The sequence below is a fragment of the Protopterus annectens genome, chromosome 3.part0 (genome assembly GCF_019279795.1).
Source record: "Protopterus annectens isolate FY-2018-M chromosome 3.part0, PAN1.0, whole genome shotgun sequence".
Taxonomy (NCBI): Eukaryota; Metazoa; Chordata; order Ceratodontiformes; family Protopteridae; genus Protopterus; species Protopterus annectens.
In genome coordinates, this window is record NC_056731.1 from 1,776,670,549 (window position 1) to 1,776,683,431 (window position 12,883).

Here is a 12,883-nt window from a genome sequence, read left to right on the forward strand (position 1 = left end):
GAATGAAACCAGCTAATTGCTAAGTTATCTATGGAGAGTGATTTTAGTGTGTCTAAGAGTAGCTGGTGGTTTACCATATCAAATGCCTTGGATAGGTCTAGAAAGAGAGCTGAGGAGAGCTTGTTGTCATTACAGTTTTGATTTATTGTGTAAGAGAAGGAGAGAAGGGCTGAGGTTGTACTATGGCAAGGTCTAAATCTGTGCTAGGAGGGGTCTAGGAGAGTGTTTTGATTCAGATAGGCAAGAAATTGCTTATGGATACATTTTTCCATTATTTTAGCCAAGGGAGACAGAATGGCTATGCCTATAATTTGAGAGTTCAGTGGAATTTCCCCCTTTATGAAGAGGAATAATGTGGGAGATTTTCCAGATGGATGGGGATATAAGCTTCGAGAATAGTTTTATTGATTAAAATTGAAATGGGGTATGCTATTTCATTAGCGGCTTTTTGGAGATACTCTGCAGGTAGTAGGTCTGCTGAAAGAGTGGTGGGTTTCAGTTTCTTAAGTAGGGACTTAATAAAAGATGTTGGTACTGGATCTAACTTGAAGGGGATTTTATTATCAGGTGTGAGATTGGGGGTACTTGGGGTACTGGGAGATAGCGTGCTGCCTAGGGATTGCATGGTTTCTGTAAAGAAAGTGTTAAAGGTGTTAGCAACAATTTTAGGAGGCTGTTGGAGGGTAGTTAAGGGGGTAGGGGTAACTGATTGACCTGGGTGGAGAAGTTTATTTATGCCTGGCCAGAAATTTTGTGGTTGATTCTGGTACTTTTGTTGCAGATTGCAGTAGTAACTCTTTTTGTCTAGCATAATAGACTTCTAATTGTGACAAACACCTATTTACCATGCGTTTGTGGACACCATAGATGAGTTACTGTTATGCCATTTACAAGGGGACACCTTTGTTTTGGGGGCTGGGGGAACAAACCACATCTACTGTTAGGATACAGACAAGTCTGAAGACAGAAACTGCAATATGTAGCCTCACCCTTATCTTTTGTCTCGAATGATGTACCAGTAATCTGCTGGAGATGGACTGTATGAAGGTTTCATGCATGAGGCCTACTACTTACAAATGGACGCATACTAGTAAAATAGTGTCAGTAGTCACATGTTACTTAATTTTCTGTACAACTACACCACTATTTACTTGCATACTGTACCAAGTTCGTAGATGGAAAGGATATATCAGAATACTCCACAAGACTACAGTGTAGGTTGAGGACCTACCTTGCAAATGCTGCTGTTGACACAACTATAGTTCAGGGCTGACTCTGTCTGATGCAAGCAGTACACAGCCAATACATGGATACATCCAGGTCATGTGAGTTGCCTAGCATTCTTTTTTATGTATGTATGTGAGTAGGAGAAAGGTATAAGTCCCTAGGTCCCTAAGTGATCAGTGAATGTGCTATGATTTGCCTCTAATCCAAAGCAAGGGCATACTGAGCACACCTACATATGCCCACAGGGACAACAGCTGTGGGTTCTTCCTCTGAGTCCTCCTGTGGCTATAGTGACCTAGTTGTTGGTGGGGGGATATGTGTACCTTCCCCTTGCTGGATCTGCTGCAGCTGTTTCTGCAGGATCAGATTGTGGAGCATAGCACATGCTGGAAATATTGGTGTACATGGAGTATACTGCAAGGCTCCAGCAGATATATCTAGTTACCGGAACCATGACTTCAGAAGCCCAAACACACACTCTATGATGTTCCTAGTTTGTGCGTGTACCTCATTATTGAGTTCTTCTGTGGGTGTGTGTGCATTTCTGATGGATGTCATCATCCATGATTCTATGGCATAGCCAGCATCCCCCGGTAAATGGCCCTGTGGGATGCCCCCCCCCGTAAACATCTGGTACAGCTGTGATATGTCGAAACGAAAACAAAGAATTCCACTGTTGTAAGCTGTGCTTATATAAAGCTAAGCACCAACAAAAAAAGAAGAAAGCACAGTGACGATCAACTTATTAAAATAAACGATAATCCAGCAAAGCTTTTGGGTTTCCCCTTCCTCAGTGCTATAAAATAGAACCATTAAATCTCATTTAAATACAAAAATAGTAAAAATCACATGATACAGCCAACCACCAAAACAACACAATTAATTAACAATTATTAACATATATCTCTTTTAAAATCAACTGATGCATATGTATATATATATATATATATATATATATATATATATATATATATATATATATATATATATATATCTATATATATGTGTGTGTATATTTTTAAATTTATATTCAAAATGTTAAAAACATTTCAGTACAAATTTCATTAACTTCTAATGCAACTTACATTGTCTTTTAATTAAAACTGGTTTTAAACTATCTTGATTATTAATGCCTGGATACATGTCTGCTTGTAATCTAACTATCCAAGAATATTCAATATTATCAAGAAAGTTGTTAATATAACCGCCCTACTTACTTTTATGTATTGTCTTAATAACTCTAAATTTAAACTTAAGATCAACATTTTCTGCTATATGCTTAGCTAAAGCATTTGTTTGTACATTTCTCCTAATCTCGGACTTGTGTTCTACTACTCGGTCCTTTAATTTCCTAGTACTTTTGCCTACGTAAAATGAAGGACATTTTTTACATGCGGCCAAATAAACTATAAACATCATGTTACAATTTGCATAACAGTTAAATTCAAATACATGTTTAGTGTTTGGATGGGTGAACTTAATATCTCTAACTATATCATCACAACAACTACAGTTACAGCATGGAAATGTGCCCTTCTTATTAGTCAATGTGCTAGCATTACCACCATTCAACTTAAAATCTTTGAAACATAATCTTTGTCTCAAATTCTTTTCATTTTTGTATGCAAAACATGGTTTATCAGTAACAATTTGTTTTAATTCTCGCATTGACAGCAAGATATTCCAATTCTTTCATATGACTTGTTCAATTTCATTTGTTTTAGTATTGTAAGCTGTAACATACCTAATCTTATGATCATCAATTTTATGCTTATTCATTGTTGAATTAACTTCACTAAAATAAGGTGCCATGGCATCAAACCTCATTTCCTTTACATCCTTAATTATAGAATCAATAGCATTCCTATCATAACCTCTCTCAATAAATTCTTGTTCCATGGACTCCATTTGTGCATTGCACCTACATTCCTTAGTATTTAACCTACTTACTCGACATAGCTGACTTTTAACTATGCCTTTAAGTGTATGGGGGGCATGCATACTATGCCTATGTGTGTATCTATTCATGTAAACCAATTTTCTGTGTACATAAGTGTTTAACTCCCCATTTTCCAGAGATATGTCAATATCTAAGAATGCTATACTAGTATCAGATGTACATGATTTGAAACACAAAAAATCAGGAGTTCCTTCCAATGAAAGTACAAATTTCTGGAATTCATCTATTGTTCCCTTCCACAAGAGAAAGCAGTCATCTACAAATGTCTTGTAGAATAATAAGCCAGAATTACAAAAAACATCCTTTGTAGAAACAAACTTACTCTCCCATTGATTCAAAACTAGGTTTGCATAGACATTGGCCATAGGAGTACCCATAGCCACCCCAGTAAGTTGTAAATATGTTTTCCCATTGAAAAGAAAAATATTATTTTTCAAAATAACATCAATCAATTCACAAACAGTGGCTATTTTCCATGCTGTTAGATCAGTGTTACAAGCATGAAACTCACAAATACACTCTATCCCAAAATCATTTGGGATGACAGCGAACAATGAGTTTATGTCAAGTGTTGCCATAAAAAATTGTTCCTTCCTATTCTTATTTTTCCAAGCAAATAGCTCTTTCAAAAAATCACGAGTCTTTCACTACACTTTCACATTTTGACATATATCCATTCAACAACTCCTGCACATATATGGATAGGGGTTCTGTGACCTAGCCCCTCCCTGAGACAATAAGTCTCGCAGGGGGGGAGTTGTAAGTGATTTATGTATTTTAGGCAAACCATACATGGCAGGCAATACTGGACAGGAGACAGTAAAAAAAGTGAAATCTCCTAAAGTAATATCATTCTGCAATTGCAAGTCATAAATCACCATGTTAACATTTGAAACATATTTAGTCACCTTACCATGCTCCATTAGTCTAAAAGTGTTCTCATCCTTCAGAAATTGTTCCATTAAATTTATGTAATGGGTTTTGTCAAACAAAACAATGGCACCTCCTTTGTCTGCTTGTTTAATTATTATTTCAGCATTACCCTCTAAAGCCAATAAGGCTTCTTGTGCCTTTATATCGAAATTATAAAAACTGTGCTCATTTTTTTGATCAAAGACATTTCTTAACTCAATCTCACAAAGCTTCTGAAAAGCAGACAAAATTGGACAATTATATGGAATAAATGTACTACATTTTTTGCAAACATTGCTGCCATGCATTTCTGAATTTTTAAAAAACAATTTCAGACTCAGATTGCGAACAAATAATTTTAAGTCAGTAATAGCATCAACCACATTACCTTTGTGGCTTGGTATAAACTGTAAGCCTTTATTTAGAAGGATAATGTCCGTTGCAGATAAGTTGTAACTAAATAGATTCACTATATTCAATTTTTCATTTATTTCTGACATACCATCTTGTTCCTGGTGGCTGGGCTCTCGTTTTTTTCTTTTGAGACCATCCAGCCATTGTTTTGTCCTGCCTCTCAACGCCGATCTGTGTTCCTGATTTATTTTTGCTAGCAATTTTATCGGAAGTGGTCTGAACTGTTTTAAAAAAGAAGAAGAGGGACCAGCTGAAGAAATATGGCTTATTTGTCCATCATTTGATGCTTGCACGCCAGCACACTCAGCCGTCTCCATTACGATTTCATCATTTCCTGGTACAGCCTGATTGGTTGTTTCCCCTTCAGAAGCACTGGCAATCAATGATCCACTTAGAACTCTCCCATGGTTCCCTCAGTGTTTGTTGCCATAGCTACAGGTCAAGGAGAGCTCACATTTTGAAATGTATCCAGCTGATCCAATCTTCCACTCATATGATTCACTGAGTGATTCTTTTCCTTGGACCAAGCAAAAATTTGGCCCAACTTATAGTCACTGGCATCTCTTATCAATTTACGTTTTTTAACCATTTCCTGATTTTTATCAAAACTGAATAGCCTCTCGACCATTTGTTGGTAACTCAGTGAGACAACACCAAATAATACATCTGATGTTACCTTGTCTTCCAGCATATTAATTTCACTTATTAGTTCACCCTCCAAACTCACAAAATAGTCATTCATCAGTTTCATGTAATCTGTGCCGATTTTCAAATTAAACTGTTGCCATTTCTTTAAAAGTTCGGGGTATGTGCTTCCATAACTCGGCATTTTAAGCAGATGCAAATCCTGTGGGACTACGCCCAACTCTAAATAGGCAGAAAAGCTTAATCGTTGCCACTGCAAACATTTGTAGGTTTGTACTTTCTTCTCTAATTGAGAAATTGCTTTAGTTAACTCAGTGATATCTTGTATGTCATTTGACTCACTATTAGCAGAAGATATATCCATAACATTCAACAAAGGGTTATTACCTTTGTAAAGTATGTCCTTCAGGGAGGTTTGAAATGTTAAATTTAACTGACCATTTCCTTGGCATGCCAATGCCGTTGAGGACATTGTATCAAAAGGTTATAAATTATGATAAATCACTGGTTCACTGTAAAAGTCGCAAGTGAACACCAGCAGTGAACACCAGCAGTGGAGAACAATGAAAAACGAAAAGAATTCCACTGTTGTAACCTGTGCTTACATAAAGCTAAGCACCAACAAAGAAAAAAAGCACAGCAACATTCAACTTTTTATTAAAATAAACGATAATCCAGCAAAGCTATTGGGTTTCCCCTTCCTCAGTACTATAAAGTAGAACCATTAAATGTCATTTAAATACAAAAATAGTAAAAATAACATGATACAGCCAACCACTAAAACAACACAATTAATTAACAAGAATTATTAACATATATCTCTTTTAAAATCAACTGATGCATGTATATCTATCTATCTATATATATATATATATATATATATATATATATATATATATATATATATATTCATAGTTCCATAGGTTCATAGGTTGGTACTAGGCTATCAGCCCTAGGGCCTATACAAGCCTAGCCATAAGAATTCCCTGGATATTTCTTCCCACAATATTTACTTCCTTGGACCCCTGTCTAGCAGGGCGATTGACGTGATCCCTGGGGTGAATTTCCTATCTCCCATCCAATCATCAAGGTTCCTTTTGAAGAGGGCCAAGGAGTCACTCTGCTTGACATATATGGGCAGTCTATTCCGGAGTATGCAGAGTCTCTGGGTCAGGAACCTATCCCTGCAGTACATTTTGTTCATTGTGATGACAAGGTTTAGATCCCTGGAGCATGTGGCTCTGAGGGATTGGGATTTCTTTAAGTGGAGCATGCCCAACAACTCAGGGTTTGACATGACCTTGTATGTTAAGCGGAGATTGCCTCTGAGTAGACGATATGCCCCAGAGTATAGCTGGAGTTTTTTTAGACGGTCAGCATAGGGCATCTGCTTTAGGCCTGTGATTCTTTTAGTGAGGTATTTTTGCGGCCTTTCAGCTGTTGCAGATGTCTTGTGAGGTACATGCCAAACTGGGCATTGTACTCTATAATGAGTCCAATGAAGGATGAGTACAGTGGGACAATGATCTCCTTTTTTCTCGATGAAAAGCCCTTAGTGATGAGGTGTGCCACATAGAAGGATTTCCTGACTGTTGTGGCAATGTGGTTATCAAAGGTGAGACCACTGTCCACCTGTGTCCCTAAGTCTCTCATCACACTTTCAGTGTTTGGTGTACTGCCACCTATGTGGTAATTCATGGGTACATGTTTTTTCTCAAAGGGGATAACTATACATTTCTTGGCATTAGGCTTGAACCCATGGCTCTGGCACCAAGCATCTGTTTCTGTAAGACCCTTTTGTAGAATATCCACATCATTTGGGGATTCAATAATGGCTCCCAGTTTGCAGTCATTTGCGAACTTTGTTAGCCAGAGTCCCTTAGTGTTGGCCTGTATTTCAGAGAAGTAGATGCCAAGCAAGAGCGGTTCCAGGACAGAACCCTGAGGTACTCCACTTGTCACTTGTCTGGAGCTGGATATGGAGTCGGCTACTTTTACAGTCTGGGTTCTGTCAGTAAGCCAGTTGGCAACCCATTGAGTGATATAGGGATTTATGCCCAGCCTAGTAAGTTTATCTTTGATTCCAGAGTGGGGGATGGTGTTGAAGGCCTTGGCAAGGTTCAGATAGGCTGTGTGGACCACCTTACCCTTGTCCACAGCTCCGGAGACTGATTCAAAGAAGTCAATCACATTCAGGAGACAAGATCGGCCCTTCACAAACCCAAACTGGGTGGGGTCCAGTGTTTGAAGGTTGCAAATGTCTTTGTTTATAAGTTCCATGATAATGCATTCCATACCCTTGCAGATCAGGCTCGTCAGACTGATGGGACGGTAGTTCCCAGGATCCAAGGTGGATCCCCCCTTGCGGAGTGGGATAACTGTAGCTGTGCGCCACTCAGTGGGCATGAAGCCTGAGGTGAGGCTATGATAAAACATGACACTTAGGTGAGGTGCCAGTTCATTTTGCATTTCATGTAGTACACAGCCTGAGATGTCATCTGGTCCCATGGATGCTGTATTCTTAGCTTTGGAGAGTGCAGTTTCTACCTGTGTGGCTGTGATTACCGGAATTTGGCAATCTTTTGGTATTGAGATGGGCCGTTTAGGGGGTGAGAGGGGGGTGAAGTTGGCAATAAATTGATCTGCCAGGATATTGGCAATGTCCTTGGGATCAGTATATTTAATGCCATTCTGTTGTAGCTCAGACCAGATCTGAGCATTGTCATTTAGATTCTTGACATAACTATAGAATGCCTTGTGGTTGTCTTTGGAATCTTTGGCAATTTTATTTTCGTAACTAGCTTTGGAGGATTTTATGAGCTTCTTACTGAGGCTGGTAAGGGTGTTTTTTGCATCCTGGGATTTTCCTGTTTTCTGCAACAGTTTCTTCCTTCTGTTGTATAGTTTGTTTATGGCAGGGGACCATCAGATTGGCTTCCTTTTTTTGGAGGACAGCGTCTTGGTTCTATTTGGGATGGCACGATTCATGCAGGAGTGGATGTGCTCATACAGTACCTTAGCGTAGGATTCAGCAGCTGAACTTTCAACTCCCGTTGTCATGAAGTTTGTCACTTCTGACTTCAGTAGGATGAAGTTGGCATTGGAGAAGTTTTTTACGGAGGTTTCCTTACTGGGGGGTGGGGGTGGGATGTGGATGTCAAAAGTGATTTGCTTATTGTCCGACCTGACCAATGAGGGAGTGACCACTGGTGTGGAGCATCTATCTCCCATGTTGGTAATGACCAGGTCTAGGATATCGGAGGCCCTGGTGGGACTATGGATTAGTTGATCCAGGATGTTGGAAGTTATGATTTCCAAGAACTGTTGGGCAAAGGTGTTGGTACCCGAGTAGTTTTCCCAGTTAATGGCAGGGTAGTTGAAATCACCCAGTATTAGGGTGTTTGGCTGTATCTTAATATTTTCCAGTATGTTTAGAAAGGTGTAGTGAGAATCTTGGGGCATGGTGGGGGATCTGTAGCAAACTACAATTTGGATTGCAGTCTTACCTAGTGTTAGTTGCACCTGGAGAATTTCAGCTGCATTGTGTTGGGCAGCTAGCCTGGAGGTATGAATATCCTTGGTGAATATGGACACTCCTCCACTTTTAGTGTTTCGGTCCTGGTTTAGGGGCCAAAAAGTGTGGTAATAGTTGTAGCCTGGTATTGCAGGGGTGCTCTCTGGAGCCTTGAACCAGGTCTCAGTTAATGCACAGATATTGATGTTCTCCATTTTTAGGAGTGCCACGAGAGAGTGCATTTTGAGGTTTAGACTTCTAGCATTGAGTAGCATTACCTTCAGATTTTGCATGCTTGTATCTGTTACGGTGGTGGTTTTGTCCTTTGAAGCTTGCCTAAAAAAGGCACTATAGGGGTGGCAAGAGCTTTAGCCAGTAACCTGAATCCCAGGGGTGACAGGTGCAGATCATCTCTGGCAAAGCATCGTGGTTTGTTGATCATGTTGTCCCAGCAGACAGATACTGTATCCCTTTTGAATGACACCCAGTCCCAGGCAGACAGATACTGTGTCCCTTTTGAATGACAGCAGAAGCTTAGCCAACTGTTGAAGTCAGTCATTTTGTCCTTATACTGTGGTATCATTCTGGTGAAGGCAGGATGCTGCTCAGGGCTAGGGTCATACCTGCCTGGGCCACATGATCCGAGAGCTCTTCCATGTCTCTTTTCATGTAGTCCAGGGAGGTACATCTCAAGTCATTCACTCCAACATGGACAATGACACAGTCGTATTTGTACTTGTTGTGGAGTGACTTGAGTGCATGCATTATGTGGGGAATCCTAGCACCCGACAGGTAGCTGACTGCAAATTTCTCCTTGTTCAGCCTGGTGAGTGGGACATCAGTGTGCCTGACTATAGAATCACCTATGACTAAAGTGTTGGGTACATTGTCTTGCCTTAGGGGCTGTTGTTGGGTGGCACACTGGTGTTGTTGGGTGGCACACTGGTGTTGTGAGCTATGTGTCACTTTGGTTGTGACTGGTATTTGTTTGCGTTTCAGCTTCGGAGGTCCTTGTTGCTTGGGAAGGTTAATGTTAAGGACCTCTGCATATGTGGGTTTAGTGTTGCTATGTGTGGGTGTTGATGGTGGTGGTTTTGAAGGGCTATGTGTTGCTTGAGGTGTAGTGCAGGTGTTAACCTTCTCCTCTTGACTGTCTAGCACAATCTTGGCTGGAGAGAGCTTTGCTTCCAGTTTGGCTATGTAAGTGCATCTCTTGCAGGTTGTAGTGTTGGATGGTAGGATGAGAGGGTTGTCTGTGTACATGAGGCAGTGGCTGCATTGCCCCAGTATGCCCAGATTCTCCAGGTGGACAGGAGAAATCACCGGAAGCTGACCCTTGGACATGCCTGGTTTGGTGCTTTTTTTTGTAACGTACAAGAGCTGTTTTCCCTTACCTTAGGAAGGTACTTTGCAATTATAGGATGTATAGTGCCTACAATAAATTTCTCCTTATTAACAAGGAGAGTTGAGTGCTTGTAACAGTTTAAGGCTTCCTAGTGCTTTCCAGCAGGTTCTAGAGCAAGTACTAATCACAGGAGTTCTGATTTTAGTACTACTACTGAGTGCTAGTCACAAGGGTTCAGATTTTAGTGCTACTACTGAGAAACCAGCTAGTTCTAAGGGAAAATTTGAAGAGCAGACTTTCTGGCACCAGGAAGAGTTTAACCATAGCCCCGTGGTGCTGCACGATGTGAAAAATGCACAAACACACACGTTTTTAAGCCAGAAAGTTGAAAGTGATAAAAATCAGCCCAAAATGGCTAATAAAATTACAGTTTCTGAGCTGGAAACCACTCCGTTAGACAGGCAGTACAATGCTCACCACTCCCACTGATAAGCAGTAGGACTTTCCTCTACCACAGCAACGTCTGGATAGCTCTGAACACAGAAAATAAAGTCTTGAAACCAGCAAGGCCTGGGATCTGGACTATACTAGCTAGGAAAGGTGGGAAACAAGCAAACAAGATAGTATTTTTTTTTGGTTAAAACAGGCTAAACAGTGCAATAATACAGTAAATAAACACAGAAAAGACTAACGCACTTGAGAGTGTAGCCCTAAACAGTAAATGCAATTAAAACTCTACAAAATTAGCAATTTAAAACTTTTTAAATGAAGCAAGGCAAGTGCACAACTGAAAAACGATTTAAGAGGCAGTAATACAGTAGAATAAGTAGCTAGTCTACATATACAGAAAAGCAGCTAAAACACGCTAAAACAATTCAGATGCAGTGCAACCTTGAGCACTTGGGTTGTAGCAATATCAGGCAAATGCAGTTTTAATAAATGCACTAAAATATACTCTATATTTCCAAAATGTTTGAGAAGCACAGTCAGAACACAAGGAGATTCAGGCATTTTTTTTTTTAAGAAACAGAGAAAGGAGGAACAGAAGGAAAGAAACTAAGTGGGTTGGCCTTCTCAGATGTTCTCTCTGTATTAGGTAGAATGAGCTAATGACACTAGACTGGGAGGAGTGTCCCAGATCAAATTCAGAGAAGGGCTGGGCAACTGCAAGGCCAGCAGGTATAAAGACAAGATGCCAATACGGACGGAGGGTGGGAAGCTATTTTAGGCAGAACACACTTCAGAAATGTTTATCACAGCAGAAAACCAGCAGTGAGCCAATAGCTAAGAAATACAGTACAAGTATGCAGTATACAATAAAATTTCTATAAATATCTAGAATAAGCAATAACTACTACAAATAAGCAAAAAAAAAAAAAAAAACAGGCTACTTATTGCTATATATCACAGATCAGGTGCTCCTCCTCAGATATCTGTGTGTGTAATGGCTGAAACACTCAAGTTAACTTCTTAAGTAACAGAAAGTTGAAACCTGAAACAACTTTAAAAAAAACTCAAAAGAACCAATGAGGTGCTTTCTCCAAGCCATAGACCTGGCAACCCAACTAGACAATGACCATAAACACTAAACTCTCACTGAAGTGGGGGGTGGTCTTTGCTAACTAAGATGGCCTGGACAATGAGCTCAGAAAACAGCCTCTAACAAACAACTAGGCCCACAACACAATCAGGAATATGAAGAATATTACAGCTACTACCTAAACTATTTTAGGCATAACACACTACAGAAATGTTTATCACAGCAAAAAAACAGCAGTGAGCCAATAGCTATGAAATACAGTACAAGTATGCAGTAGACAATAAAATTGCTATAAATATCTGGAATAAGCAATAACAATTACAAATAAGCAAAAAAACAGGCTACTCATTGCTATATAGCACAGATCAGGTACTCCTCCTCAGATAGCTCTTTGTGTATGTGTAGATTTTTAAATTCATATTCAAAATGTTGAAAACATTTCAATACAAATCTCATTAACTTCTAATGCAACTTACGTTGTCTTTTAATTAAAACTTTGTACAGCTGTGATATGTGCCAGATATGGGAGTTATGGTAACTGCCAGTGTTGCCAACACACACATGTAAGATAAACCCCTGGGTATTGCACATGACTTGGCAGTTGATGGAGTGGTATCCCTTGTGGTTAATGTAGATTCTACTCTGCTCACCAGGTGGTGCCTTGATGTGTACATGGGTACAATCTATGGCACCTAGTACTTCAGGTAGTGCACTAAATGCTAGAACTGTTGCATATTACTGGCCTTCTCCTTAGGTGAAAGGGGGAAAGATATATTCTCACTGGCATATATGAACATAGCATTCAGGAACTGGTGGAGTATCCTGGATGCTGATGCCTGTGACACCCCCATCATATCCTCAGTTGGTCTTTGAAAAGTACCTGTAGCTAATATCCTAAGGGCTACACATACCTTAGTTTCGACTGGGATGGGTCCCCTTCTATTTGCTCTGGCTCTGAGCTGAGGGTGGCAGAGATCACAAAGTTCTTGTTATATGTCTCCGTCCACCCTGTAAGCATTTTACACTCTCCAGCTCATGTAGCACCTGGAAGGTTACACCAGGTCTGAACACTCTTCCCCTTCTTGGCCTAGGCATCATGTCAGCAAAACCAGCAGCACTGACTTCATCATCTAGTACATGCAGATGTAGAACAGCTGCAACAACCCCTAGCATTATCTCAGTTAAAATTTCCAAGTGTCTACTCCAATGGTCTTGATGTATCTAGGGAAAATCATAATGCAGGCTGTATGCACAAGCAACTCGGCACATAAAAATCTACTGCCAATCATTAGCGGACTGGAGTTCCGCTGTGGCGACCCCTAACCG